The sequence below is a fragment of the Lycorma delicatula genome, chromosome 1, assembly GCF_047948215.1.
Source record: "Lycorma delicatula isolate Av1 chromosome 1, ASM4794821v1, whole genome shotgun sequence".
NCBI lineage: Eukaryota > Metazoa > Arthropoda > Insecta > Hemiptera > Fulgoridae > Lycorma > Lycorma delicatula.
This window is the reverse complement of record NC_134455.1, coordinates 402,114,531-402,129,815: the sequence shown is the minus strand read 5'-3', so window position 1 is coordinate 402,129,815 and position 15,285 is coordinate 402,114,531. Positions and strand designations below refer to the sequence as shown.

Here is a 15,285-nt window from a genome sequence, read left to right as displayed (position 1 = left end):
AGGTTCTCAAAAGACCATAAAATTAAAATTTCAGCTTATCAATACCGTATCTTTCTTTCTTTCTTTCTTCTACGAGTCTCATTTATAGTTTGTTTAAGCACCCTCGGGGCGACCAGAACCGCCGTTGAGCAGTATATATACAGTATATGTACTGAGCAGTCTATGTATTGAGCAGTATATGTACTTTTAAAAATGTGTATATGTAATTTAATAGACATTATTGCATATGTGTATACGTAATAGATTTGGTGAAATATCCGATTATTTAATATTAATTGAAAATTATAATTTAGAATCGTATTATTTTTGGATTTCTACTTTAATTTCTGCTTAATTTAATTCAATTATTCTAGATGGAAATTCTGTTTAATTTTATCTACATTAATGTTAACTAGACCCTCACAAACATATCCACTGAGCCATACATGCCCGATCTTTAATAAGTTATAAAAAATTCTTATCTTTTAGTTCATTACTCCTCTGATATTCCCGGACAATATTCTCCCTAAGTCGGCGTTGATCATCGTTTCCTTTATTTGTTTTTTTTTTTTTGCCGATCATTTAATCGCTCTTTGGTTTGATATAACCTTCTTAGCTTAATTTGTGTAAACGTTCTCTATTTTCACATTTTCTCTCTCTTTATATTCATCATCCTTTTTTATCTTATCATTCTTTTCTTGCTGTTAATTTCTTCTTCCTCTTCTTATTCATTGTATCTTTCTTTCCCTGTTTGATTGTTTCTTTTTCATTTTTGATTATTCACTAAATAATCTGATAATAAAAACTGAATATTTTACCCCGTAAGGTCGAAATTAACATTTGTAACCAGTACAGGAGTTTATTAATTTTTATTTATACGACACACAAGAAATTTTAAACATTTGTTAATCAGCAACTTTCGAATATACGAATAATACTGATCTAGTAATACGAGTAATAAAGGAACTTTTATTCTATATTAATATTTCATGAATTAATAATTGTATTCATTTTTTTTGTCTTCAGTCATTTGACTGGTTGGATGCAGCTCTCCAAGATTCCCTATCTAGTGCTAGTCGTTTCATTTCAATATACCCTCTATACATCCTACATCCCTAACAATTTGTTTTACATATTCCAAACGTGGCCTGCCTACACAATTTTTCCCTTCTACCAGTCCTTCCAATATTAAAGCGACTATTCCAGGATGCCTTAGTATGTAACCTATAAGTCTGTCTCTTTTTTTAACTATATTTTTCCAAATGCTTCTTTCCCTCTTTATTTGTCGCAATACATCATCATTTGTCACTTTATCCACCCATCTGATTTTTAACATTCTCCTATAGCACCACATGTCGAAAGCTTCTAATATTTTCTTCTCAGATACTTTGCTTGTCCCTAACAATTTGTTTTACATATTCCAAACGTGGCCTGCCTACACAATTTTTCCCTTCTACCAGTCCTTCCAATATTAAAGCGACTATTCCAGGATGCCTTAGTATGTAACCTATAAGTCTGTCTCTTTTTTTAACTATATTTTTCCAAATGCTTCTTTCCCTCTTTATTTGTCGCAATACATCATCATTTGTCACTTTATCCACCCATCTGATTTTTAACATTCTCCTATAGCACCACATGTCGAAAGCTTCTAATATTTTCTTCTCAGATACTTTGCTTGTCCAAGTTTCACTTCCATATAAAGCGACACTCCAAACATACGCTTTCAAAAATCTTTTCCTGACATATAAATTAATTTTTGATCTAAACAAATGATATTTCTTACTGAAGGCTCGTTTAGCTTGTGCTATTCGGCATTTTATATCGCTCCTGCTTCGTCCATCTTTGGTAATTCTACTTCCCAAATAACAAAATTCTTTTGTTCTTGTTTATTTTCATGCGATAGTTCTTGCGTAGGACTTCATCTATGCCGTTCATTGTTTCTTCTAAATCCTTTTTACTCTCGGCTAGAATTACAATATCATCAGCAAATCGTAGCATCTTTATCTTTTCACCTTGCACTGTTACTCCGAATCTAAATTGTTCTTTAACATCATTAACTGCTAGTTCCATGTAAAGATTAAAAAGTAACGGAGATAGGGAACATCCTTGTCGGACTCCCTTTCTTATTACGGCTTCTTTCTTACGTTCTTCAATTGTTATTGTTGCTGTTTGGTTCCTGTACATGTTAGCAATTGTTCTTCTATCTCTGTATTTGAACCCTAATTTTTTTTAAATGCTGAATATTTTATTCCAGTCTACGTTATCGAATGCCTTTTCTAGGTCTATAAACGCCAAGTATGTCGGTTTGTTTTCTTTAATCTTCCTTCTACTATTAATCTGAGGCCTAAAATTGCTTCCCTTGTCCCTATACTTTTCCTGAAACCAAATCGGTCTTCTCCTAATACTTCTTCCACTCTCCTCTCAATTGTTCTGTATAGAATTCTAGTTAAGATTTTTGATGCATGACTAGTTAAACTAATTGTTCTGTATTCTTCAGATTTATCTGCCCCTGCTTTCTTTTGTGCATTACTATAACACTTTTTTGAAGTCTGACGGAAATTCCCCGTTTTCATAAATATTACACACCAGTTTGTATAATCTATCAATCGCTTCCTCACCTACACTGCGCAGTAATTCTACAGATATTTCGTCTATTCCAGGAGCCTTTCTGGCTCCTGAATTGTATTCATATTTTATGTTAATATAAACTATTTCAGCAAATTTTACGATAATTCAATAATAACAAGAAACCAATTTGATAAATATCAGTAGTTATTAATGAAATAAAATTTTATGTACTTTTCATTTTTTGTAAATGTGTATATGTAATTTAATAGGCGTACAAGGAAATCATGTGGTGTCCACTCTAAATTATTTAACATTAATTTAACCCGAATGCTTCCTGTGGAAACTGTCAAACTCAAAGGGAACTAATCTTGTTAAATTAGATTTAGAACAGAAAATCAATTGATCAGAGGAATAATTAATCTTAACTTCCTTAAGTTTATTTCGTTACTTTTAATATATTTTGTTTTTATTATATGCGATTAGTAGCTTCAAAGCAGATTGTAACCAGATTTATGGACGATTTATAAACTATTATAACAAGTAATTAAATTAGCAAAATGTCGTATTGTTGCTTCTGAAGCCGGAACGACAGAGCATAGAATTGAATCGATTCCAGGTGTTGTTTGATCATAACATCAAAGGATTACGGTCTGCATGGTTAGATATTAGAATTCCATTGGGAGTACACTTAAGTAGAAACTTTGATGGCTTTCAATAAAGTTGAACCGATGCCCGTATGTAAAGAGTTGTGCGCATTTGAACTATGATACTCTTTTTTTTATACTTAAAGCTATCAATATACCGACACAAAGATTAAGCGTAATAAGATTATTTTTTATTTAACGTCTTTCTTATATCGTAAAATTTTATAGGTTTCAATATTATTTCATAAAACGATGTTAAATGTTAACTTTGAGAGATAAAAGTGAACACATGCGAACATATGTTCTTATTCCATTTTTATAATGATGAAATTTTATCTTTTTTTTTTGTCTTCAGTCATTTGACTGGTTTGATGCAGCTCTCCAAGATTCCCTACCTAGTGCTAGTCGTTTCATTTCAGTATACCCTCTACATCCTACATCCCTAACAATTTGTTTTACATATTCCAAACGTGGCCTGCCTACACAATTTTTTCCTTCTACCTGTCCTTCCAATATTAAAGCGACAATTCCAGGATGCCTTAGTATGTGGCCTATAAGTCTGTCTCTTCTTTTAACTATATTTTTCCAAATGCTTCTTTCTTCATCTATTTGCCACAATACCTGTTCATTTGTCACTTTATCCACCCGTCTGATTTTTAACATTCTCTTATAGCACCGCATTTCAAAAGCTTCTAATCTTTTCTTCTCAGATACTCCGATCGTCCAAGTTTCACTTCCATATAAAGCGACACTCCAAACATACACTTTCAAAAATCTTTTCCTGACATTTAAATTAATTTTTGATGTAAACAAATTATATTTCTTAGCCAAATAAAATTTTAAATAATGAAATAGTTAGATCTTAGTGGAAGGCACATCGATTAGAATCAGACTTTATCTTCTTTTTTTTTATACTTTTTTTTTTAATTTAAATGTATTGATTTATTAATAAATTATTAACCTCTGATTGTAAAAACATTTTTACGATAAATAATAATTCAATAATAACAATAAAAAAAAAATTAAAAAATATCAGAAGTTATTAATGCAATAAAATTTTATGTAATTTTCATTTTAAAAAAAAATGTGTATATGTAATTTAATAGGCGTACAATGACGTCATGTGCCCACATCAGACTTTTTTATCCATGGATTAGCATATCTATCTTCTTTTTTCCTGTTTAGCTTCCGGTAATTACCGTTCAGATATTACTTCAGATAATGATATGTATGAGTATAAATAATGTATAGTCTTGTACAGTCTCAGTTCGATCATTCCTGAAATGTGTGGTTAATTGAAACCCAACCACCAAAGAACACCGGTATCCACGATCTACTATTCACATCTGTGTAAAAATAACTGCCTTTACTAGGACTACCGTATGTATCTACTCTTTATATCTATCTACCCTTCACAACGTGATATATATATACCAGCCACATGTGTATTAGTAAAATAAACAATCAAAAATAAAAAAAAAGCTAGAAAAATCATATAAGACACATCAATAAGTAAAAAAATTCTACTGGATTAGCAAAAAGTATGGTATGAAATACTTTGAAAAAAACTCAATCATTTTAATCTACAAAGGGTTTTAAATTTATTTGAGACCTTTCTGTACGTACAGATTTTTGTCATTGGATTCAGGACAATGTTAATAATGTAGATTTTATTTTCTTTACTGTTGAACCCACATTTACTCGAATTGGAACTTTTAATTAAAAAAAAAAAACAATCCATATGAAAAATCGGTAGTACATAAACAAAAATATAATACGAAAGAAGAGTTAATTATCACAAATTCTCAGTGTGGTAGAACTAACATGGAAATACGGAAAGCTAATAAAAACATTGTTCGTCCGACAGAATGCTTATGCAATGTAGGGTAGGACACTTTCAACAGTTTATTTTATTGTGTGTGTTTATATTTGTTATATTTCTAAAATATTTAACTCTTCCGTTTTGTAACATTGAAATATTGTTTCGATTAATGCAGTTGCGGTTCGTAGCTATAATTAGTGGAGGTGCTGCTCTAGAAATTCTTTTTCAAGGCCACGGTTAAAGATTTCTGTAAAATAAAAAAAACACTTTCAAAAATCTTTTCCTGACTTTTAAATTTTTTTAAATTTTCTCTGTAGGACAAAAAAATACCGTTGATTTTATATGTTATGAATCAATATAAGAAATATTTACAATCTAATTAAAAACCGGCATTTAAATGTTAAAATTATTTTCATTCCTAGTCTTACGTTACTAATATATCAAGAGATATACGTGTTTTTCGTTTGTTCTTTATAACCACGAAAACTACTTAACAAATAATTACGAAATTTTAACGATATCATTTTAATGTAATGATCCCCTGAAACATTTACCACTGTTCAAATCTTATGAATTTCACTAATCAATTAAAAAAAAAAAAAAAAAAAGAAAAATGGTTTTGCCACTAAAATATATTATTTTATTTTGATTTAAAATCAATTCCAATATAAGTAAATTTTATTACAATAAAGAATGAAATGCAAATAGAGAGATCTCAATTGAAATCTCTCAAGAATTATAAATATATACCCATGTATGAATATGTACTATATGTATATATATATATATATATATATATCTTATACAGTACATTCAATTAGATACACTGATGTGTCCAAAGAACATTGATAAAATTCATTATATAAAAAGACAAACATCAAAAAGTATATCTCATGTAAAGAATCACAAAAAACGACAAAAATGATCAGAACAATTGGCGGCTCGTAGGTAAAATTAATGGGGGTGTTGCTCCAGAAAATTTTATTCTGGGCCTTTTCAAGACCACGGTAAAATTTTTCTATAAAATAAAAGAACCGAAAAGAAATATGAATCAAATAGAATAGCTGGATGCAGGATCATAATCTAATTCTATACTTTATCACGTTCAAGAATACGGTACACGGTTTTTAAGCGAATTGTGTTTAAAACCCGTATTCGGTTTAACCGAATAAATAATAAAATGTCAATTCAGATAATAATTTTTAGTATTATTAGATAATAACTTAAATATCCGTTTAAAAACGCTATAGTCCAACGGTGCTTAATTTAATTTCCTATGTACCCAGAAACACATACGTAATTAGTTTTTACTATTTACCTTCTCTTTCGCTCTTCCAGCATGTTGTTGGACACATTTGACAATCAAAGAACCCTTACTTTCCGTCATTTTCTGATCGCTGCTGAAAAAACAGCTAAAACGCTTTCATATTCCTTCCACGATATAAACTAGAAAAGGGAACGAACAAGGAACGTTCCGTACATAAGCAGAGTAAAAAAAAAAAATCTACCTTCCACCAGCACGCCAGTGTCGGCACTGCGGGAGTGACAGTTCTCTCCCTTCCACCGCAGTTTCGTGTGCAGCTTCGCATGTGCAAACACCACACCGCTGGAACTGTGAAGCGCACAGTTTCATACAAAGATTTTTATATCTTTTTCATAAACTGGGGGATGGATTTAAGGTTAAGGATTATATAAGTATAAAAAAAGAATTAAAGAAAAAAGGAATCATTATATTATATTATCATTATTATCAAGTGGAAATCGGGGGTGCTGCTGTTCCACAGTGTCCATACGCGAGCCGCTATTGGCTTTAATATGTAATTAAATTTTTTTACATTTTGGTTTGTTTTTTTTCTTTTAATATATTTACAAATTATTAAATTTGTATTTAGTTTATAATACCATTTTATTGAGAATCAAATTTTCCACAAGTTTTATAAATAAATTTTTTTATGTTTATTACTTACTAGCAGACTTGGTAATGCTTCGCTATTGCTAGATTTCAGTATACATATATATATATTTTACTTACTTACTATTACTATACTAGCAGACCCGGCAATGGGTCTCCTAGTAAGTAATAAACACAAAAAACTTTTATTAATATATATATATCTAGAGAGAGAGAAAGTTTAAATGAACACAATTGAAAATTTGATAAAAAAATTTAACAACTGAACTTTACAAATTTTACCTTTCACTTATTCTCCTTTCCCTTTTCCCTTTCCAACCTCTCCCTTTCCCTCACCCTGGATTAAGGGATGGTGAAAATGTACGTTTCCTTTGTAATCTGAAAACCGAAATTTTTCGTGATCACAATACTTCCTTTACTTCGTACAAGGAAGTAAAAAATTAAATCAAAATCTTAGGTGAATCACAGTAATTTAATTTAAGACACACATTTGTTTCTTAATGGATTAAAAAAGTTGTTTTATTCTTACACTAGTCAGTTGTATATTATTATATAATTTATTTCTAAAAGAATGAACGCTTTAATATTTCATTTAGACATACTTACATATTTTTGCTATATTTTTTTCCTATACCTCTATCATTCTGACCGTTAAAAAATCATATTTCTTAACAGCTTTGTTTATTTAAAATTATTATTATTATTATTACATATTTTTTATATATTTAACGTAACGCTTGACATTGACCAGAAAAAGTCTTTAGTATTTGACATGCATCACGTTTTGAAGTTAAAAAGGTTATCTGAGAAGACTGGTAGTTATTTGTTCTTCAGAAATGAGCAGAAGACCACTTTGCCCGTAACAAGCAACCCGATACCGAACAACATGGATGCCAGATGCCTGTACATGTTGTTTTTTTCTCTCACTTCCTATACTATATATATATATATATATATATATAAGAGAACAAACATATTGTGAGACCAGAACCCTCTACCATGTTTCCTCTTCACACATATAGTCCTTGTACGTTAACTAAACGACCTCAATACATTTTTTGTTTTTTTTTTTCTTATAGCTACGGTTAAGTAAATATTTTTTCAACCGTTAAACGTACCATATATTTGAAAATAAAAAACTACATCGATTTCACCACTCGCTGAGAAATTTGATCGAACGATATATATGTATTTAAAAATATATATATATGTTTTTTAAATACAAGTGTTTTGTTGAATGATTAATAAGTATATCTATACCATATGATATTAATTTCCCCTTACTTATAATAGTATAATAACACTTTTCGACCATGATTCAAAACATGTTAATTTTTTTAAATTAAATATTACAAAAACTTTTCAAAATTTTTAAAAACTTGCTTTATACTTTTTAGTCGTACTTTAATCAAATTATTATCATACCACTGTATGAGTTTAATTAGTAGATCAATTTGGATTTCAAAAGATCATATCATATATTGAAATTTATAAAATATCAAAAATTTACTATACAAAGTAACGAATTATTGAAGTTTTTGTTTTATTTTCTTAATTAACACTCACAGCCTTATTTTACCCTCTTTACGAGAGGGGGGGATATTTACAAAAGAAATGCATTCTTTTTCCTGTTTACCCTCCTGGAATTACCGTTCAGAGCTCCAGTCCCTTAGGAGAAGAAAACAGAGACTTCTCAGAAATGGTAAGGAAGATTACCAGGATATAGCAAGAAGGTATATTGAAACTAGAAGGGCCCTTAACAGAGCAATTAAGTAAAGGAAAAGAGAGTGCTGGAATAATCTCTGCAGTGAGCTCGATACTGACCCATGGGGCCAAGCTTATCGTATAGTAACTAGGAAGTTCGGCAGACGATTACCTATTTTGGATAAGGCTAATGCTGAAATGCATGTGGCGAGATTGTTCCCTAGCATGATAGTCGATGATAGTGAACCCACACCATGTGAGAGCAGGAGATTTACTATAGATGAACTGCAACTAGCGGCCAAAAGTCTGGCTTTAAAGAAGAGCCCTGGACCGGACAGAATCCCTGCAGCGGTGATCAAAGATTTAGTCCAGAAGACTCCCTGGGAAGTATTAGAGGTTGCCAGTTACGTTTTGGAGAGAAGAGTTTTCCCAGCGTGTTGGAAAGAGGCCAGGGTGGTGCTCCTTCCTAAAGGTGCACCCATGGAGGAGGACGCCACTTACAGACCCCTGAGCCTATTGAATACCATGGGGAAACTCGTGGAAAAAAATGCTGGCGTGGCGTATTATTCGGGAACTAGAACAGGGAGTCGGGATTAGCCCAAACTAGTATGGTTTCTGGCGGGGGCGGTCTACTGTGAAGGCCATCTGTAGGATTTCGGACTGGGCTAATGAAGTCAGAAGAGGCACATGGCGCACAAGACGCATTCCATTAATGATTTCACTTGATATAAAGAATGCGTTTGGCTCAATCAGTTGGAGTCATATAAACAGGGCAATGGCGACAAAGGGAATGAGCCCTTATATATGTAGGCAAATCGAGGACTATCTTTCCGATAGAAGATGTTTGATTGAAGCCCAGGAAGGAAGAATTCATTTTGAGATGCAAGGTGGAGTGCCACAGGGATCGGTCCTGGTGCCGCTGCTATGGTTGCTAGTTATAGATGATCTCCTGCACAGAATGTTCCCTGCTGGAGTTGAGGTTTTGGCATATGCAGACGATCTCGCTGTACTAGTTGAGGGCAGGACGGTAATTGAGGTCCAAGAAAGGGCGAGCGCGGCAACTCAGATCATTAATGAGTGGATGATTTTTAGGGGTCTGCAGTTGTCATTGGAAAAATGTAGGTGTATCGCCTTCACTGGAAGAAGAGTACTGGATCCTATTACTATTTTCATCAATGGTAAAGTTGTAGAAAAGGTGCATAGTCTGAAATACTTAGGAGTTACCTTCCAGAGGAATTGTAGATACACTGACCACATAAGTAACATATGTAGGAAGGCTGAAGCAATGGTAAAGAGTCTTAACATTATAATGGCAACGCAGAATGGCCCTAGAGCATCAAAACGAAGATTGTTGGTGTCAACGATAGTATCCTCGTTGATGTATGCTGTTCCCGCATGGAGTCACGCTATAGATATCAGGCGTAACAAGGAGAAGTTAGCGAGGGTGAATAGGAGAGGGCTCCTAGGTGTGGTGGCCGCGTATAGGACAGTGTCCTATGAAGCCCTTAGTGTTCTCGCCGGAGTACTGCCGATAGACCTCATCGCGAGATATAGAGTCGAAAGATCGAAGGGCAGAGCAGATCAAGAGGCCAAAGATGAAGTCAATACTACCTGGCAGGAGAGGTGGAGTAACAGCGGTGTGGGTCGCTGGACAAGACAACTCATCCCGGAGATCGAACAGTGGATAAGAAGAGGTTTTGGCGAGATGGATCACTTTTTAACGCAAATTTTCACCGGGCATGGCTCATTTAATAATTACTTAAATAAAGTAGGAAGGAGAACAGAGGCAACTTTCTTCATATGTGAAAGATGGGCCGCCCTCAGATTTGACATGGCGATCGACGGGATGACTCCCGAAGCTATAGTACCTTTTATGACTAGTCGGGAATCTAACTGGAAGAAAATAGCGTGTTACACCAGACAGATCTTATCGCAGAAAAACATCGATAATATGTAATATGTATGATAATATGTACGATAATATGTAATATGTACCTTGTACCGTCTCAGGTCGAGCATTCCTGAGATGCGTGGGTAATTGAAACCCAACCACCAAAGAATACCGGTATCCACGATCTAGTATTCAAATCCGTGTAAAACTAACTGCCCTTACTAGGACTTGAATTCTGGAACTGTCGACTTCCAAATCAGCTGATTTGGGAAGACGCGTTCACCACTAGACCAACCCGGTGGTTTATGGAAATCGACTGCTTTGGTTATTTTTCCCTATCAGAATAGAAATTTTTAGCGTATGAAAAATGCCATGCTTAACCGGGATTCAAACCTAGTACCTCTGGATGAAAGACTGAGAAGCTACCACGGGATATTTCAGTAATACGGATCAATTTTTTACAATGTTATTCAACAAAGTCTAAAAAGAAATTATAATTGAGTAATAAAAAAACTGTATACTGTGACTGTCCCTGGTTCAATGAAGTTGAAAATTAGGCCAAAACTGCGATATTTATACAGTATGTTTATAAAAACCATTTCTAGAATTCAGAGGATGGCCCCCCTACATCAAAATAAATAGAAAACTTTATATCAACATATATCCGAAAACTCTTCGGTTATCCGTTCCTTATCTCTTATCGGTTATCCGTTAATTCCTATTTTTAAAATAACAGTTTATTTCTATATAATGGTGTATTGTATCGAAATGAAATTTTGTATAGGTCGGTCCTACAGCTCTGAAAAATGTTTCGACTCCCCTCGACAATATACCATCCGCTCTCAATGGTACCCGTCGGATGATAATACTTTCAAATGCCCCCGGGACGCCGTTCAGAATTTGAGGAGGGGGTGTGATGGGGTGTCACCTTAATATCTCGACAACCACTCCTCCGATTTTCACGATTAATACGGCCAGGTAGAACGCTAAATATTTAACGCATCGGGTACACGTTTGATCAACCGGATCTTTTGGTCATCTGGAAATTACATCGCTTTTCCCTATGTTTTGATTGAAATCACCCAACGTAAAACGTACGATCCGATTTTCCCTATATACGCTCAAACCTGTTTGCTAGCGCAGCTGTAAAGTATAAACTTATGAAGATTAAAAAGTAGAAAATAAAAAACTTTTTAAAAACCACTTTTATATTAAATTCACTAAAATGTAGAAAATAAAAAATATCTTTAAAAAAAATGTAAGCACCAAAATTAAATTAAACGCACTAAAATGTAAAAAATGATTTTAGGTCGGTATCTTAGAATGGATTTATTAAAAAGATTTCATGGTGATGTGTAAGACTATGTGAAAGTCGTAGTTTCAAATTAAAAATTTATGTTTTTGCCAGTTTTTTCTTATGGATGATGAATTTTCTAAAGATTGCGTTGCTGCAGCCTCACTCCGATTTTCACATAATCTTACGTATCTCACTGGAACTTCGACTTCCAAATCAGCTGATTTGAGAACACGCGTTCACCAATAGACCAACCTGGTGGGTTGCAGAAGTAATGGTGGAATATTGTATTGTCACCCGACTTTAGTAACTGTGCAAAATCTCATCAATCGGCAATGTCAGAAAGTATGTTAAGCTAAGGATGCAAGATTTGAGGATAGACTTGAAAAAAAACATTGTGAGTTGAAGAAAAGCAAGGAAAAGATTAAAAACTGCATGTTATTAAAAAAAACAAAAAAAATAATGCGTATTTTTAAGTAATTAAATTTTTTATACTATTCAGGACAGGAACATTAACATTTACAGGAAAAGTAATAATTGAAGAACATAAGAAAGAAGCCGTAATAAAAAAAGGAAGTTCGACAAGGATGTTCCCTATCCCCGTTACTTTTTAATCTTTACATAAAACTAGCAGTTAATGATGTTAAAGAACAATTTAGATCCTGAGTAATAGTACAACGTGAAAAGATAAAGATGCTACGATTTGCTGATGATATAGTAATTCTAGCTGAGAGTGAAAAGGATTTAGAAGGAACAATAAACGGCATGGATGAAGTCCTACGCAAAAACTACCGCGTGAAAATAAACAAGAACAAAACGAAAGTAATGAAATGTAATAGAGATAACGAAGATAGACCACTGAATGTAAAAATAGGAAGAGAAAAGATTACGGAAGTAGAAGAATTTGTTATTTGGGAGTAGAATTACTAAAGATGGACGAAGCAGGAGCCATATAAAAAGCCGAATAGCACACTCGAAACGAGCCTTCATTCAGAAATATAATTTCTTTACATTAAAATTAATTTAAACGTTAGGAAAACATTTTTGAAAATATATATTTGGAGCGTAGCTTTATATGGAAGTGAAACCTGGAAGATAGGAGTACCCGAGAATAAAAAATTAGGTTTTGAAATGCGGTGCTACAGGAGAATGTTAAAAATCAGACGGGTGGATAAAGTGACAAATGAAGAGGTGTTGCGGCAAATCGATAAAGAAAGAAGCATTTCGAAAAATATAGTTAAAAGAAGAGAGGCCACATATTAAGGCATCCTGGAATAGTCTCTTTAATATTAGAAGGACAGGTAGAAAGGAAAAATTGCGCAGGAGAGCAACATTTGGAGTATGTAAAACAAATTTTTAGGGATGTAGGGGTATACGGAAATGAAACGACTGGCACTAGCTAGGGAATCTTGGAGAGCTGCATCATACCAGTCAAATGAATGAAGACAAAAAAAAATACTAATCGGTAAAATATACTGATTCACTTAGAATGTAACAAATTTTCAGGACATTTTCTATTGGTGAAAATAAAGAAGAAATTCCATATAAATATGGATTTGAAAACGCTTCTTTAGTCAACCGGCGAAAGATTTTGCCCTAATTTTTTCGCCTTTGGAAAAATTAAGCCAGATTGTTATTTTTGGGACCCAAATTAAGGAGGGGATTTACTGGTTTTGAAAAATGACCTGTAAATGAAATCTGACGTGAAAAATGAAAACAATTCGTATTTTTTGTGAAATATGAGGTAAAATATTAAACCTTTTTGGTCGTAAAAGACACCAGTTTTGTATTAATATAACTGTGTTAAATAGGTAATAAAAACAAAAAAAAAATGTTATAAAAACTTTAGAAAATTTAATTCTGAGTAAAATGGTATGATCACTAAATACACATTTAGGAATTTCGAAATTTATTAAAAGAAAAAACGAATCAAAATGTGACAGATTGTAACTAGATATTAAAGCCAGTGGCGATTCGCGTATAGACAAAAATAGAGCTGCAGCACTCGCTATTTCCAATTGATATTATCGATAACATTTCATATAATAAGTTATTTTTTCTTTAATTATTTCTTTATACTTGTACAATATATAATAATCCTTAAGCTTAATTTGAATAGCCCTCCCCCAGTTTATGAAAACGGTACAAAAATATTTGTACGGAACTGTGCGCTTCACAGTTCCAGTGTTTGGCTGCTATTATGCAGTCATGCTCGTCTCAGAACATAGGAAGCTGCACCCATGGCTGTGTGGGAGAGAGAGCACTGTTACTCCCGCAGTGCCGACTCTGGCGTGCTGGTAGAGGGTTTTTTTTTTTTTTACTCAAGTGTGTACGGAACGTTCGTTGTTTCCCTTTTCTAGTTTAGTAGCAGTAGTCCCTTTTCAGTAGCAATCAGAAGATGGCGGAAAGAAAGGGTTCTTTGATCTCTAAATCTGTCCAAAAACACGCCGGAAGGGCGAAAGAGAAGATAATTAGTAAAAACTAATTACGTATTTGTTTCTGTGTACATAGAAATTTAAATTAAACACCGTTGGACTATAGTGTTTTTAAGCGGACATTTTATTAAGTTATTATTTAATAATACTAAAAAATATTATCTGTATTGACATTATATAATTTATTCGGTTAAACCGAGTACGGGTTTCAAGCACAATGTCGTTAAAAATCGTGTACCGTATTCTTGAATGCGATAAAGTGTAGAATAAGATTATTATCCTGCTTCCAGCTATTCTATTTGATCCTTTTTTTTCGTTTTTTTTATTTTACAGAAATCTTTAACCGTGGCCTTGAAAAAGAATTCCTTGAGCAGCACCCCCACTAATTTTAGCTACGAACCGCAACTGCATTAAACGAAACAATATTTCAATGTTACAAAACGGAAGAGTTAAATATTTTAGAAATATAACAAATATAAACACACACAATAAAATAAACTGTTGAAAGTGTCCTACCCTACATTGCATAAGCATTCTGTCGGACAAACAATGTTTTTATTAGCTTTCCGTATTTCCATATTAGTTCTACCACACTGAGAATTGTGATAATTAACTCTTCTTTCGTATTATATTTTTGTTTATGTACTACCGATTTTTCAAATGGATTGTTTTTTTTTTTTTTTTAATTAAAAATTCCAATTCGAGTAAATGTAAGTCCAACAGTAAAGAAAATAAAATCTACATTATTAACATTGTCCTGAATCCAATGACAAAAATCTGTACGTACAGAAAGATCTCAAATAAATTTTAAACCCTTTGTAGATTAAAATGATTGAGTTTTTTTCAAAGTATTTCATACCATACTTTTTGCTAATCCAGTAGAATTTTTTTACTTATTGATGTGTCTTATATGATTTTTCTAGCTTTTTTTTTTATTTTTGATTGTTTATTTTACAAATACACATGTAGATCACGTTGTGAAGGGTAGATAGATATAAAGAGTAGATACATACGGTAGTCCTAGTAAAGGTAGTTA

At 32.8% G+C, this 15,285-nt stretch overlaps 1 protein-coding gene across 1 annotated transcript in view; it reads left to right on the top strand.

The window, feature by feature from the left end:
* The window catches only part of Reck (Reversion-inducing-cysteine-rich protein with kazal motifs), a 757,413-nt gene that overhangs the window by 575,761 nt on the left and 166,367 nt on the right, over positions 1-15,285 (top strand). The gene's annotated exons all lie outside the window — the stretch shown is intronic.